Consider the following 14373-nt stretch of genomic DNA (forward strand, 5'->3'; position numbering starts at 1 on the left):
AGCTTCAAAGTAGTGAATTTTGAAGCAGTAAATGCAGCACTTCCGGATGTGGATGCTGACTCCTTAAGCACAGATCAAAAATATTTGCATCAAATGTGCTTAGCTATTTCTAGAGGTTCAATTTTGCCCGCTTTAGCTAGCAAGGATCCAGGAAAGCTGGCACATTCCCGATGGCTAACTTGTGCAAACAGGATTCTTCGATTATATGTTGGCACAGAAAATCCTTCAGACAACCTCAAAGAACTTGTCATATTTATTGTGAAAGTCTACGCTCCAACGTGGTTTGACATAAAAACAAAGCCATCATGTAAAAATGGTCCGCTTCACATTTTCAACATGCTAAAAAGATCATTGTACTTGCGGGATGACCTTAAGAACATAGTTATAAGAACTATACAAAGAAATTCATTCTTCGTACACCCAGAAAATTTGTTGCTAGCTATGTTGCAAGATGACCAATCACACATAAGAGAACTAGCTCTCCGAAGATTAATAAAGGCAAGACAACTTAGAAACGGCAATGAAGTTCGTCAGTTTCAACTTCCTAAGCTACAAATAGATGCATCTAATTACTACGAATTAATAGACTGGTCGAAGGAAAAAGTAACCGAACCACCAATGACAATGAAATACAGCGATACAGAAATATCGAACATGATTTCTTCAAAGGACAATTTAATGTTTTTGCAGAAGTTGCCTTGTCACACTCAAGCAGTAGAACGTTGCGTTAAGCTTGTTACAGAAGCCTCATTATCTGTTTGTGGACAGGAGGCACGAGATGGCTACATTAGAGCAAAGATCAAATCCAGGCAAGAACTACCGTTTTTTGAAACAAAATCGCAATATTTCAACCGTACCGGAGGCCCAACAACTTCTGCTGGAAGCAATTAAATTTATTTCAGATTTCAATTATTGTTCTTTTATCTATTTTTAAAGTACATATAATTAATAAAAAAAAAAAAAATATTTTAGTGCATTTTATTTCCACCGTTTTGAAATGCCTTTTTTTGCTTATACTTCAAAGTTCTATTCTAGCGCGCCACCTGAAGATGTTGACGTAGAAAGCTGAAATTTAGAATTTATACATTTAAGACCATGGGTCAAACATTTTGAGTACAGGAAACAAAAAAAATTGAAAAAAAAAATTTCGCTCCACCCTATTGTACATATCCAAAGCTGCTGAACACAAGATCGAGTCTTGCAAAAAAAATCATTTTTGATAAAAAAAATGATAAAACAAAATCACGTGAAAATTCGTCCTAGTACACCAGGCTATCAGACGGATAAAGCAGGATAAAGCCTTCTTTTTGTTTCCAACAACCTTCACTCAGGGTGGGATTCTTGTTGAATGGTCTCGTGATTTGAAAAGTAAGTATAAGTAAGTAAGTAACAGGAGCTCATGCTGACAAATAGGGGTATACAATATTGTATTGTTTTGCTTCTTTGATATCTACTTACCTAAACACATACAAAAATCTTAGCCTCCATTTTGTATGTGTTTCTACATTCAAAGATTTTTGAGGCTAACTAGGCTCCGCCCTTCTACAACGGTTAATTTTGCTTGCTCTAATTTTGTTTGTATTTATCATATTTTGACTTTTGGTTGTATTGAGTCTAACGTCTTACCTAAAGCAAGATTATTTTGTTAGCTTAACCAGGGTTGTTATTTTTTGAACTGGATAATAAGTTTGGACCTCTTCGTTTCGTGAAAAGCCAAGAGTTGTTTTTTTATTTTTTAACAGTGTTGTGATCTGTGAGTTTAACTCGTTTAACTTGTTCTATCTAAAACTCCACCTACCCATGATTGCCGATATAGACATAATGTTGAACGCAGCCAAGATTCTAACAAATTTAAAAAAATTGTAACAAATGACATTTAAACAATTTTGTCTGACATAACATTACAATACAATTACTGTTACACATTAACAAAAATTGTGTGAGTAACGAAACTTGTGGCATGCAAACAAACTGAATTCTTTGTTATGCAAAAGCAAGTGTTTCATGTCGTTTTCTTCTTTCGTTTGAGGTTTACAATTTTATTGGAAAAGAGGATGCTCGGCGCACCAAATAAATCAAATGGATTAGGGATAGGGACCAAAACTAAATTCACCGTTGTCAAAGGGCTGAGCCTAGTCTTATTGTTACTTTTTTTGAATGTGTTTGTGGCAAAATGAATACTAAGGAAATAATAGGGAGGTACGGAAAAAAAGCGGGAATAACATTTCAAGTAAAAATAGAAGGAATATATAGAGAAGTGCCTGCTGTCTCAGCATGATAGCCTGTTACATCAAGATAGATTTGTATTTGCATTTGCATTTCGCTATTCAAATAAAATGTACAAAAAGAGATGTCAAATGTTATCGACGGATTGAAACTTTTTGCATTTACATGAAGCATCACCATCCATTTGAATATTGGCGATAAGTGGCTGAGGTATTCTGAATATCGAAAACTCCTAAATTTGTTTTTTTTTTCCAAATTTGCAGAAAAAATACATAATCTTAAAAATTGCCACTGAAATCACTTTCTCTAGGACTTATTTTTTTCCGATTACCATAATATTTGAGAATCCATGCAGCATAACTGACAAACTCTTTGATGAAATGCTCACATTTGTCAATATATTTGAAACCACTTAAACAGAACAGGTACTGGTTAAAAATCTGTTTTTTAGCACTAAAAAAACTTTCCTTAAAAGATTAATTTTAAATTTGGATACAAATGTGTTTTATGTTGTTAACATCATTTAAAACAGTTTCTTGTTTATAAATGTTTTTAAGTTCGTGCTTATTTTTTGAACTATAGATTTCGTTTTATAGAACCCAACTGGCGGTCAATGAGTGTCCCGTGATTCCCATATACAAATGACTATCATTAAAAACTACTTATCAATTTGTGATTTGAGAAAAAATTGCTTCTTTATTAGTTTTGTATAAAAGAAGATCGCCCGATTTGATCCAGTGTCCTAGTAAGACTTGAGAGTTTTCTCTAAGTCACATGCGCCGTTCAATAATAAATCACCAAAGGTCGAATTAAGTCTAATTTGGAATACGATTTTTTTGTTACATATCAATCAATAACTTGAAATAATTTCTTTCCTTAAGCTCGTCAATGGTCTGAAGTATACAAGCTTTTAAAATGAACCTATACAAATGTCAAATGGAGATCTCACTGTTTGGCATTGGCAATATTCCAAATGACTTGGATGGTCCATCGGTAACTTTATGTAGAAATAAATGCAAGGAGTTCATTAAAATACATCCCAATGTATTTAAATGTTGAAAACTATGATGCTACGAAACACATTTTTTTAAAAATTATGTTAGGTCTCTTATAGCTATCAGTAATACTCAATAATTAAAACTCTGATGGCCAAGCTTTTTTTCTGGCAATAAAACTGCACTTTTTCATTAGGTTTTAATTTAGTTAATTTAAATCCGACTTCAAATTAATGTATTAGGTCAGGTTTTTGATATGTTACTTTTTATAATTCAAAAAAAGACTCATGTGCATTTTAAAGACTTCTTGATGTTGTCTAATTTTTTGAATTAGTTTTGTTTTTTTTTTTTCATTAAAAAACGTGCATGAAATTCAAGTAAGTTTTAAAATTCATGACTTAAAATCAATTTCAAAAATGCCTGACTCAAAGTCAATTATATTGTAGTCTCTTCGACCTTATAAAGTCTTTAAAGTCATTAAGAAGTCAATTTCGAAAATCAGTTAGTTATTTGAAAAAAAATAATGAAAACAAGCTATAATACATACTGAACTCATTGTTAAAAACAAAACAATTGGAATAAAAGAGTTTTGAGATAATACTCCTCTTTTGTTAATTCTGATTTAATGACGTAAAATAATAATTTTAAACACCATGAACATTTCAGAGCCCTCCTGTTTTAATTTGTATTGATGAGTTTTACTGGTAACTAAAGTGTTGCGTGTCATCACCGTTCTCGACATTTTGGAGCTACTGGGATGCATTTTGATGAATAAATATAATTTAATAGTGCTAATGCCAAACAGTCAGATCTTCATGCGAAATATTTTTGTAGAGCTTGTAGAGGTATTTCAAAATCATGAGCGAGCGAAAGGAAAACTTTATTGCCACACAATTGTTGAAAAACGCTACCAAAAGGTGGTATTCCAAATTAAACTTAATTTGATCATTGGTTGTGTTAGCATTGGAGACATTTGGTTTAGTAGCGTGTATAACTTAGGGAGCCCGTAAATCTAACCGATAGGCACATCAGAACGCGAAAATGCCAAAACATAAAAACAACTTTTAGCCGTTAGAAAAATATTTATTTAGATTTTGAGGTCGAAAAGTATATCGTAAAACAAAATTTCAATGGCCAATTTTAATAATTCACCGGATTTTTTAATTAACTTTTTAACTAGTTCAAAACATAATAGCCTCGGTTAAGTTAACAAAATAAACTTAGATGGTAGACAAATACCAAAACAAGCAAAATTAACAGTTGTAGAAAAGCGGAGCCTCAAATATTTGTATTTTGAAATACACACAAAACGAAAGCTGATATTTTCGGATGCGTTAAAGTAGGTAGCAAAAAAAAATATTGAATGCGCCTGTTTGTCAGCATGAGCGCCTATTCCATTTCAATTATTAAATCACTAAATCTAAATCACGTTAGACATTCAAAAACAAATATTTCCACACTTCTTTATATTTATGTAACAAGCGGCCATGCTTAAGAAGCAGGCACACTTTCCTATATGCTTTCAGATTTTACTTGAAACTCCATTAAAACCTTTTGTCCGTACTTTTACACTCTACTGTTTCCTTATTATGTATTTCACTACAGACACATTTAACAAAAGTAAGAAGTGTAGACTCCGCCCTCCTACAACGGTAAATCTAGTTTGGTCTCTGTTTCTACATCTTTTTCCATTGGATTTGCCTGGTGTGCCCAGCATCCTTTTTTAAAATAACAATGAAAATCTCAAACGAAAGAAGAAAACGATCGAAAACAGAATACTTCCTTTAAAGTCTGAGCGCCTGGTTCATAAAAAGAATTCAATAATTTCTCTCTCTTCGAGCAAAGAGTTCGTTTTTGTTAATCGGTCCAAAAAAATGTATTCAACGTATCAATTTTAAAGAACATGTATGTTTGAAATTGTTGGATTGAATGCGTTGAATCTCGTATTTGATAGGTCGTGGATTTTTGATAGCCTTTTGAATGAGTTGAACGAGAACGCGGAAGCTGTCAAGAAATAAAAACAACTTTTAGCCGTTGGTGCATAGAAAAATATTTATTTTATTTCGAGGTCGAAAAGAATCGTACAACAAACTTTCAATGGTCAATTTTAATAATACAACTAGTTCAAAACATAACAGCCCCGGTTAAGTTAGCAAAATAACCTTAGACAACAAAAAGGCAACATATAATAAATACAAAAAAAGCAAGGAAAATTAACCATTGTAGAAGGGTTAATTTTCTAGTCTCATAATATTTGTATTTTGAAATACACACAAAAAGAAAGCTGATATTTTCGGATACGTGTAAAGTATGTATAAACAAAAAAAATATTGAATGAGCCTGTTTGTCAGCATGGGCGCCTATTTCATTCCAATTTTCAAATTACATTCAAAAACAAATTCCACAGTGAAGGGAAACAAAAAGAAACTCAGACCTTATATATTTGATATATTTGGCCTTACTATATTTGATAGCCTGGTGTAATCAGAAGAATTTTCACATGATTTTGTTTTGTTTTGTTTTGTTTTTTTTTAGAAAATTGATGACATGAGGATTTGAAAATAAAGGAACCGTAGTTATGATTTTGTGTTCATGGATCCTACCTATGTACATATGTAGGTATATGTTTTTTGTTGGTGGAATCCGATCTTTTGTTGCGTAGCAACTTTGTAGCTGACATTTCAAAGTAAAGGATACTTGGGGTTATATAACTTTGAAATGGAATAATACAAATATGCTTTTAAATTATATCGTTGGAATAAGCTTCCTGGCATACCTATTCTTACATTGGTTCTATTTTTGAATAATATGTCGGCAATAACGCATCGAATGTTATCCTCGGCGTAGAAAACGATTTTACATATTATTTTCATTGAAAAAAGTCAAGCTGTGTCACACGATCTTGGTGGCATATTCACGAGTTCGTAAATCGTAACGTGAATGCGGTGCACAGGCGCTTTTAAGTTTGTGTTGAACTTGAGAAAGCACGCACCCCCTTTTTATATTCTTTCTGTTTTTACTTGAAATTCCATTTACACTTTTTGTCCGTAACTACCGTTTTTAATTATTTATTTCGACAAACATACTTATGTAGAACAAAGGTAAGTTGTCTGTCATGCTTCTACATCTTTATCTTTTCATAAATGCACTTGATTTATTTCTTGTGTCCAGTATCCTCTTTTCCAATAAAATTAAAAACAAACAAAAGGAGAAAACGAACGAAAATAAAACACTTGCTTTAAAGTCTGAACGCTTGGTGCTTAATTCAATTGAGAATTCTCATCTTTGCTTTGTTATTAATTTGAATAGTCTATCATGGAACACAAAATTTTGGTACGAAAGGCGGACCATGGGGGCGCTGCCTGTACGAAAATTAAGTGAGCGACTTTAAGTATACAAATATTGAAATAAATAAATAAAATAAATTACTCAAATGTAAACAAAAATCAGTCGTTGCCAACGTTACCTGAGATTTACTTTATTCATACCTATCAATGTATAGAAGATATGCATTGTACAATACATTTAGTTGTATGTGTTTTAGATTTGTTAGCAGAAAATTGTATTTATTTGATTTTAGATTTTCTATTTTTGTGAAATCTGAAAATTTAAAAGCAACGTTTTCAAATTTCAGTTTTGATATAATGCTACGGTGCCATATTTTGAATTTTTCCATAGCAAATACATTCCATGTAGGTATTTTTTAAATTTGTTTTTTTTTTGTATTGTAATGTGTTAGGTATGTAGAAAAGTAAGTATTAAGGAGGTTGGTGTGTATGAAGCTGAATTGTAAGGACTTAAGTCGCTTCGTATTTGGAGTTAAGTCATGACTCAAGCTAGAATAAAACAATCAACTTAAAGGGCCAACGCGTTGAGTCTATGACGTCATAAAAATATATAAATATTCTGTGTCAACGCACGCACCATTCACAGCGTCAATGCTTAAGATGTTGAATATCACACGATTAGACAAAATAATATTTATTTAAGCCAACTTTATTTTGATTTTTTTTTTCATATAAGGGTGTCAAAGAATGTTAAAATTGGTACAGTGTAAGCATATTACATAACTATTATGTAGTTTTAATTCTAGGTCTACAAATGACGTCTTTTAGAGTCAACGCGTTGACCGTTTACGTTGACCTTCTAATAGTAGCTTCAAACTTTTTTCTTTATTACTTTGCAGTGCGAAACAACTGTGTTAAAATTGGAAAAAATGAGAATTTATTTAAGTTTACCTATTTTAAAACATATTTTTCTATATTTATCCTTTTAGAGTTGAAAAAGGTACATGAATAAGTACGATAATATGTCCTTAGGTTGTAATGTAAGGAAGTTTCTAGGATATAATTTTGTTAAATTAATGTATTAAACCAAAAAGGTAACAAAATCAGTTTAGGAAACTACTATTTTCCTCACCCTCATTTTGGTTGCTTCAAAGAACGGAAAAATGGCTAAAGATTACTACACTATCTTCTTCTTGCTTCTTACCAAACTTTATTATATTTAAAATATATTTGTTTGGTATCGTTCGTGAGATATTTAGGGTTTACCAAAATATTTACCTTTTTTTTCAAATTGCTATGTCAAAAAACCACCCACACAATTTTCTTGAGAGCCCTTTCTGCATTATTGTCTGTATAAAAAACAATTATTTCAAGTCCATATCTCTGCTGGTTCTTGAGCTATGGACGACGAAAAAACGTAGCGAACGTACACACGCAAGCACAGGCAACTCTCTAAAAAGTTTTTATTTCGACTCTAGGGACCTTGAAACGTCAATACCTAAATGTCAAAATTTTCAATTTGAGAAATCGGACCCATTACAATAACTTCCAATATTAAGTTAAAAATGTTCGCACTATTATAAGCATGGTTTAAAAATATTTGTCTCATTTGAAAATGTTTCGAAAAAATAGGGAAAACCTTACTTTTTCTAATTAGCAACCACAAAAAGTTTATATTCTAATTTTCTTCTATTTTTTGTCCTGTGTGTTTGTTTTAAATGATTTCATTATCAATCAACCAATCAAAAAATCAAAAAAAAAATTATACAATATATAAATAATAAATTATAACAAAAAGGTATTTTCATTGACTCCCTCGAACTTTCACTGAATTTGTATACTACATTTTTCTCTATCTTCCGTTTTTTTAATAATCTGGAAATTTATGATTTTATATTGGAATTCTCACTCATGTTTATAAATATAAATATAATATAAATATAAAGGTAAGTAATTAATAACAAACATTGGTTTATTGTGACGTTTAGCTTTTATAGTTTTCTTCCAATCCAAACAAAAATTGACTAAAATATTTTAACATAAACCATTGACTTTAACAGTTCAACAGCTGAACTATGTGATGATGTCATATTGTCACAAATCGTAACAATCTTAACGTTTTATTTGAAAACAATACATTATTTTTGCCTTGGATGAAAACAATAAACTTAAAAGGAATTCTCTTTACTTTTAGCTTTTAAGAACAAACTTTAAATATTTCATTTTGAATATGTTTTAAAATAAACATTATTTTTCTCATCAATTTTTACTAAATGTCCCTACCTCAATTTTTCATTATTTATTTAATTTTTGAAAATAAACAGTTTTATTTTTTTCATTTTTGATATTAGTAGTTTGAGAATTGAAAATTTCTAACAACAGTCGTTCCTAACTCAAACGACATTTTTTTGTCAAAAATCCATTTACCATTGAACATTTAATACTACAATACTATCTAAAAATCTTCCTGCCCATGGATAGCCATCCAACCACATTCAATTCATTTTTCTGAAATAAAAATAATAGTTCAAAATTGACGGATTGATGACACAAACGAACTGTGTGAAACTTGTGGCAGCATGCGAATGAGGAAAACGAAATCAATTGAATTCTTTGACCTGACTTTGAAGCAAGTACTTTGTTTTCGTTTGTTTTCTTCTTTCGTTAAGGTTTACAATTTCATTGAAAAAAAAGGATGCTGGGCACACCAGGCAAATCAAATGCATGGGTGGAAGAAAGTCTAAAACGAAAAAGATGTAGAAGCAGAGGCCAAAACTAGATTCACCGTTTTAGAAGGGCGGAGCATAGTTTTGTTGCTTTTTTGTTATATAACAAGCAATAAATGAAATTTCAAGTAATAACAGAAAGAATACAGTAGAAAAGGGTACCTACTTTCTCAGCATGACCGCTTGTTACATGAAATTAATGCAGCATTGTGGTTGGTAATTTTTGACTTTGATACGAACTTGTTTCCATATAATAAGTACGTCATCACTTTCCATTTAAATTTTGAAAATGTGGGACTAAGTATTCTTTGAATTAATTAAACAATAAAAAAAACGTGATATTTTTTTTTCCAAATCTGCAGACAAATCTCAAAAATGGCCTGTCTTTAACGTTTATGGATACATATAACTATTAATAGATATGCTTGTCAAATTAAATTATTGTAATACAACAGTACAACAGTTTTTAAATCTGAGTCAATAAAACCTCATTTGTCAAACATTATTTGAGAATGTGACCTCCCCTAAACGAAGCAAGTACCTATGTATTAGATTTGACAATCAGGCTGCCTTCGCATCTATTTTTTTAAGGCGAATCAATCCAAAAATTTGTATAGTTTTTCAGAACAATCGTTTTAACCTTCTTCCTTATTTTTAAACTGTTTGTCAGTCTAAAGATAAGAAGGTCAAGGAATTACACGCACCGCTACGCCAAAAAGTCTCCAATGCCAACACAACCAATGATCAAATAAAGTCTGATTTGGTATTTGACCTTTTTGCACTTTGGCAACGTTTTCCAATAAATGTGTGACAATCAATTTTTCGTTGCACTTGTTAATGATTTGATTATGAAGTATATATACAAGCTCTTAAAATAAACCTACAAAAATAGTCAAATGGAGATCTGAATCTTTGGCATTACCACCAATAAAATGGACTTGGATGGTCTACCGACAAATTAATGCATTTATTTATCAAAATGCATCCAGTAGCTCCAAAATGTCGATAACGGTGATGCCACGCAACTTATAGTTATCAGTAAAATTCATCAATACAAATCAAAACGGGAGTGATCTGAAATGTTAATGGCGTTTATTGTTATGTTTTATTTTACGTCATTAAATCAGAGCTATTACACAGAAGTATTATCTCAAAACTCCTTCCTTTTATTCCAATTTTGTTTGTTTTTAAAAATCAGTTCAGTACAAGAAAGTGTTCTTTCGAAAGATCACGATCAAGTCAAAGAGACTGCAAATTAATTGACTTTGAGTCAGTTGACTTTTTAAATTGACTTCAACTCATGACGTTTAAAAATGGCTAAACATTTTAGTTGAAAGAAGTCAAAAGACTAAAAAAAACAAAAAAATGACTTAACTGCAGTCCAAGTTAGGCCCAACTATATTTTCAAGTGATAGCCATTATTACAAAAATGTTTAATACAAATAATTTCCTATTGAAACTATGAAACCACAAGGTTTTGTACTGAATTGGGTTATTCAGTTGTTGACAAAATTTCGTTTTTTACTACCCCACAAGCAAAACCATACTTTTTTAAGATGTCTTAAATTCGAATCTTGCCTTTGAGTTTATTAATCACAACAGGTTTTTAATAAACAACCAAACGGAACTTTTAAGACTAAGTGAAATCTAAAAACATTTCTTAACAATACATTTTATGATGATTTTGCAAAGTTTATATCTTTCTCTTCTTAAAGATTTAAATCATTTTAGTATCTTTGATGTTAGTTTTTGGAAAATCTCATAAGTTATGAGTCTTTATTTGAATCTATTTGAGGTTTTGAGAAAACCTTGAATTTGGTATTCATAGTTTTGAAAAATACGTTTTAATCTAAGTTTTAGTGACAATTTTAAATCTAAACTTTAATTTATAAAAAAACCTATTTCAAAGACTTGTAACAATTGAATTGTTTAGACGATAGATTCGTAATTAGATCAAAACTTACATACTTTCATACTGTTCCACCTTTCTGGATTGAAACACGTTTTAGCGTAAGTGTTTTCTCATAATTTTGTAAGACGCGTGTAATCTAACAACTTTGGAAACCATCACGGATTTTTGATGAAAGAAAGCTAGTTAGATAACCTCTTAAGTGTTGTATAGGAATGAGTTTTCTTCGAATATTTAAAATAAACATATCAAAAACCTGGAGTGGTACATTAATTTTGAAGGCGGATTTGAATTAAGGCCATCAAATCCCATGGGAAAAGTGCAATTTTATTACCAGGAGGTCTCTGCTTTTATACTTTTTCGTTTCAGACTTCCCTTTTTAAAAACATTTGATTTATTTGGTGTGCCCATCATCCTCTTTTTCATCAAGTTGTAAACCTTAAACCCTTACGCATTCAAGATTGTGTGACACAGGTCGACTTTTTTCAGTGAAAATATGTAAAATCTCGTTTCTACGCCGCCGAGGATAACATTCGACGCGTTATTGCCGCTATTCGGCCACAAATGTTTGACAAATTATTAAAAAATAGAACCTACAGATAAGACTACCTCCGAGCCAATCGTGTCGGTCATATGACTCATATGACAGGAAACGTATTAAAATTATTCCATTCCAAAGTTTTATACGCCTTTACTTTGAAATTTCAGCTACCTAGTCCAGTACCCATGGCATGCTGGTTAGTAGGTTGGACTGTCATGCCTGAAGTCCTGGGTTTGATCTCTGCCTGTGCCATCTACAATTTTTGGACGGGTACTGCCTCTTGCGAGGAATTGACAAATTCTCAAATTAGTCCTTAGGATTCCGCTTAAAACTGTAGGTCCCCTCCATCCCTGATAACAGTACTCGCAAACACGAATGTGCAAACGGACTCTTTCGTTTTTTAATTTATAGCTACCTTTCTATTAAAATTATAAAATACACGAACGTAAACAAATCACTCTTCAACCACAAGCAACACGTGAAAGTTCGTCTGATTACACCGGGCTATCAGACGTAGTAAGCAGGTGCCTGGTTCCTTTTTGTTTCTAAACAACTAACCTCTTCACTTGAGTGTGGGATTTTTGTTGAATTTCTCGTGATTTGAAACTTCTAATGGAATAGGCGCTCACGCCGAATAACAGGGATACACAATATTTTTTTGCTTGCTTCCTTGTTATCTTCTTAACAACACTACACGCATACGAAAATCTCAGCCTTCGTTTTGTATGTATTTCTACATACTAAGATGTGATGCTAACTAGGATCCGCCCTTCTACAACAGTTAATTTTGCTTGATCTATTTTTTGTACTTATCATATTTTAACTTTAAGTTGTATTGAGTCTTACGTCTAACCCAAAGCAAGATTATTTTGTTAGCTTGACCACATTGTTACAACCTAGAAATCAGCATAAATGTTTTGCTGATTTTCTATAAATCTAATCTAATCCATGAGCGAGGTTAGCCGTTATCCAACACAACACAGCCAATGATTCTAACAAGTTCATACAAACCTTTCTTATACACCAGGCGCTCATACATTAAAACAAGCATTTTCGTTTTGTTCGTTTTCTTCTTTCGTGCGAGATTTACAAGGTTATAAAAAAAGAGGATGCTGGGCACACCAAACTAATCAAGTGGATTAGTATGGTGAGTCCGAAACGAAAAAGATGTAGAAGCAAACGCCAAAATTAAATTCACCGTTGTGAAAGGGCGGAGCCTAGTCTTGTTACATTTTTTGTTTTATATAAATAAGAACAAGCAGAAGAGGTCTGGACAAAAAGTGTAAATGGAATTGCAAGTTATAACAGAAAGAAAAGAACATAGGAAGGGGATGCCTGTTTCCTCAGCATGATCGCCTGTTACATCGAGATAAAATTGTGCTTCAAACAAAATAAAATGATAGCGCCGGCGCGCATCGTTAATATATATTTAAATTTTTGATGGATTGATAAATTTATGTAAAACATTACTTGGGCTATTAGGTTATCCTGAATACAAATTATTAAAAAATGAAAAAAAATTGTGTTTTTGAAATCTGTTAAAACAATTTATTTGAAAACGAAAATCACTCTCCAACATTCTTATTAAGTTTTTTAGAACAATCGTTTATTTCTTCCATATTTGTTTGCCTTAAAAATCTTTATCTTTTTGACATCAGACAAAAGCGTTGTTTTATTTGAAAGACCGTGTGATTTAGTTGGACTTAAAGGTTCCCTAAGTCACATGAATCCGTAAACTAAAAAATCACACATCATCCGAATTAAGTCTAATTTGGAATCCACTCACACAAATGTGTGGCAATCATTTTTTCTTTGAGCTTGTGGTGTAAATATACAAGCTTTAAGAATAAACTTATAAAAAAGTCAAATAGAAATCGGACTATTAAAATCAACTTCGATAGTCTACCGGCAACTTTTTGCATTCATTCATTGAAATGCATCCCAGTAGCACCATGTATTATAAATTGTCAGTAAAACTTAAAAAAAGAGGGGGATCCTGAATTGTTTATGAGTTTATGGAAATTATTTTACGTAATTAAATCAGAGGTAATAAGTAATAAGTAAGTAAAAAGTCATGAATTTTAATTCCAAGTCATGACTTAAAAATTACTTAACTTTTAAGTTAAAAGTCAAAGCTATTTTGGAAGCCAAAAGGCTTTGAAAAACGTCAAAGTCATGACTTACCTAACAGCAGTCTCTAAAAGACTTCAGTTTTTACAACTCTGCCAAATTTAACCGCGGATCGTTATATATTTAAACAAAACACGTACAACCTCAGATTTCGAATTTGGCGTAGTGACAGCTTTCAAACAGCTAAAAGCGATTACAGAGTTAAAATTAATTGATAACTCATCTATTTTTATAAATAAATGATTTATATTTTTATTTTCTGTTGTTTTTTTAATAAAATTAATTTCCTAAATTTTAAATTACAAATATTTAAAAAATAACAACCCTGGTTAAACTTAGACTCAATACAAACAAAAGTCAAAATAAATAAATAAATAATAAACACAAACAAATAGATCAGGCAAAATTAACCGTTGTAAAAGGGCGGAGCCTAGTTAGCCTCAAAAATCTGTGCATGTAGAAACACATACAAAACGAAGGCTGAGATTTTCGGATAACAAGGAAGTTAACAAACAAAAATATTGTATACCCCTGTTTTTCAGCATGAGCGCCTATTCCA

Source organism: Eupeodes corollae, chromosome 1, assembly GCF_945859685.1.
Source record: "Eupeodes corollae chromosome 1, idEupCoro1.1, whole genome shotgun sequence".
Classification (NCBI taxonomy): Eukaryota; Metazoa; Arthropoda; class Insecta; order Diptera; family Syrphidae; genus Eupeodes; species Eupeodes corollae.